The sequence below is a fragment of the Schistocerca piceifrons genome, unplaced genomic scaffold, assembly GCF_021461385.2.
Source record: "Schistocerca piceifrons isolate TAMUIC-IGC-003096 unplaced genomic scaffold, iqSchPice1.1 HiC_scaffold_663, whole genome shotgun sequence".
Classification (NCBI taxonomy): Eukaryota; Metazoa; Arthropoda; class Insecta; order Orthoptera; family Acrididae; genus Schistocerca; species Schistocerca piceifrons.
This window is the reverse complement of record NW_025728908.1, coordinates 32,501-35,491: the sequence shown is the minus strand read 5'-3', so window position 1 is coordinate 35,491 and position 2,991 is coordinate 32,501. Positions and strand designations below refer to the sequence as shown.

General features: G+C 57.1%; 1 non-coding gene across 1 annotated transcript in view; it reads left to right on the top strand.

Moving 5' to 3' along the window:
- The first annotated feature begins 1,773 nt into the window (after nt 1–1,773).
- LOC124765852 overlaps nt 1,774–2,991 on the top strand; it is a 1,909-nt gene continuing 691 nt past the window's right edge. The window contains exon 1 of the ribosomal RNA XR_007012901.1: nt 1,774–2,991. This exon is cut by the window's right edge and continues 691 nt beyond it. This is a non-coding gene — a ribosomal RNA (small subunit ribosomal RNA).

Sequence of the window (2,991 nt, the reverse complement as noted above, 5' to 3'; positions counted from 1 at the left end):
GTTATACGACTCGTTCAATTACTGTAGTGTTGCCCCACCCGCAACCCTCGCAATATAGTTCGCTACTCGCACTGCCCGCACCCCTGTGTATCGCTTCATGTTAAACACCTTGCAAGTCTTGCTCACTTTCCACATGCTCCTGCTGTACACTGTAATGTGGATGGCAGCAGGACGTACATGCCGCCCCTCCCCACGTCCCCACCTTGCCCCCTGCCTTCGCAAGCTGGTTGGTGAGAAGTTTGCATGTTCAATGCCCTTCGCATGCGACGTACTCAGGCTACGTTGTGGTGCGGCCTGTGTCAACTGTCCGCTGATGTCGTACGCGTGAACCACAATCTGTACTGCACATTCGTCCTTATGTACTGAATGATACATCGTGGCACATGTGTGACCGCACAACGACTGCGCCCAAAAACGGCGGACCATACAGTGCAAATATTGTGCACGCAGCTACGTGTCGTCTCCCTATGAGAGCTGGATTGCAGTGTGGTACGCCATAGAGACGTGTGGGAGGAACGGACGCCGTGGATGGCGATCAGCATGAGCTGTCTGTTGATGTATTCGGACCTAGTCGTCTCTCCTCACACACCGTGATGGCATGGTGCACCGCGTTCCATATCTGCGACATGCTACAGAGGCCGGTTGACAGTCGTTCGAGCAATGGACATCGCATACGTACGGGGGCCACCTTCCACGTATTGTCTAGGCGTGCACATTTTGTTGCGTGTATGTGGGCAGACGTAGTGTGGCGTGACACCTGACACAGGCATGCAATAATCGTTGAAGTTGCAAATGGCGATGGACGCCTGCGTTTTCTGGTGAAGTTACGCAAATGAAAAAATGGTAACCTGTTGTGGTGCGGTTGTTCTCGCTAGGGGTGAATCGGTGATGGCGACGATAGGTTGAGGTACTAACCGGTTGTTCCAGCGATACCCACCATGCCGACGAAACTGAACGGCATCTGGGTGTGAAGCGATACGCGGCGGTGGCTGGGTGGGACCGTCCCCGGCCGGTGAGGGGGCGCCTCCCGGCGTGCTGGCCGCGCGGTGCGTGGGCGCACGCGCTACAGCCGGCTGGTGGGGGCGGCCAGTGGCAGGCGCGCCGGCCGACGGACGCGGCAGGCGTCGCAGCTGCGCGCCGGCGCACCCTGCGCGCGGCGCCGTGCGGCCAAAGTAGGTCCTCGCGGGCCCGGTGCGAAGCGCGGTGGACATCTTCAGTGTGCTGGTCCGATTGAGGACTGTGTGCGTTGAGGATGCGCCGCCGCCCGGCGCTCGGCGCCGCGACGCCGTCTGCTGCTCGGTCGCCCCAGCGGTTCTCGCTGGTGGTTTGTATCGCAGCTGTGCGGATGTGTTGGCGCGTGCGCTGTGCTGGGAGAGTTCGCTTCGGCACCCAAGTGGGGCTTTTGTCCTTCTGTGGCGCTGGCGTTGGAGCTGCCGGTCACCGTAGGTGGCGCGTGTTGTCTCCCGCCGGCAATGCCACGACAGCACGCTCCCGGGCCTCTGTCGGCAGCGGCAAGCTCAGTTGGGAGCACGGGTGGTCGCACCGAAAGCGTCTACTCGCCTAACTCCGGGCGATTGCGCCTCTCTCGAACCCGACCAAGTACTTGGGACGGCGCTGCGCGCCGCCGGGACCTGAGAGGGTTTCGAGGTGTATTGTGCAGGGGAGCTCAGCCTCCTCCTGTTTGCAGAATGATTGAGCGGACGCTTGCGTGTTCGCGCGGGCCCCCGGGACACACTCCCGGGCGGCCGGCTGCTCAGCTCTAGTTGACGCAGCTCCCTGGTTGATCCTGCCAGTAGTCATATGCTTGTCTCAAAGATTAAGCCATGCATGTCTCAGTACAAGCCGCATTAAGGTGAAACCGCGAATGGCTCATTAAATCAGTTATGGTTCCTTAGATCGTACCCACGTTACTTGGATAACTGTGGTAATTCTAGAGCTAATACATGCAAACAGAGTCCCGACCAGAGATGGAAGGGACGCTTTTATTAGATCAAAACCAATCGGTCGGCTCGTCCGGTCCGTTTGCCTTGGTGACTCTGAATAACTTTGGGCTGATCGCACGGTCCTCGTACCGGCGACGCATCTTTCAAATGTCTGCCTTATCAACTGTCGATGGTAGGTTCTGCGCCTACCATGGTTGTAACGGGTAACGGGGAATCAGGGTTCGATTCCGGAGAGGGAGCCTGAGAAACGGCTACCACATCCAAGGAAGGCAGCAGGCGCGCAAATTACCCACTCCCGGCACGGGGAGGTAGTGACGAAAAATAACGATACGGGACTCATCCGAGGCCCCGTAATCGGAATGAGTACACTTTAAATCCTTTAACGAGTATCTATTGGAGGGCAAGTCTGGTGCCAGCAGCCGCGGTAATTCCAGCTCCAATAGCGTATATTAAAGTTGTTGCGGTTAAAAAGCTCGTAGTTGGATTTGTGTCCCACGCTGTTGGTTCACCGCCCGTCGGTGTTTAACTGGCATGTATCGTGGGACGTCCTGCCGGTGGGGCGAGCTGAAGGCGTGCGACCGCCTCGTGCGTGCTCGTGCGTCCCGAGGCGGACCCCGTTGAAATCCTACCAGGGTGCTCTTTATTGAGTGTCTCGGTGGGCCGGCACGTTTACTTTGAACAAATTAGAGTGCTTAAAGCAGGCAAGCCCGCCTGAATACTGTGTGCATGGAATAATGGAATAGGACCTCGGTTCTATTTTGTTGGTTTTCGGAACCCGAGGTAATGATTAATAGGGACAGGCGGGGGCATTCGTATTGCGACGTTAGAGGTGAAATTCTTGGATCGTCGCAAGACGAACAGAAGCGAAAGCATTTGCCAAGTATGTTTTCATTAATCAAGAACGAAAGTTAGAGGTTCGAAGGCGATCAGATACCGCCCTAGTTCTAACCATAAACGATGCCAGCCAGCGATCCGCCGCAGTTCCTCCGATGACTCGGCGGGCAGCCTCCGGGAAACCAAAGCTTTTGGGTTCCGGGGGAAGTATGGT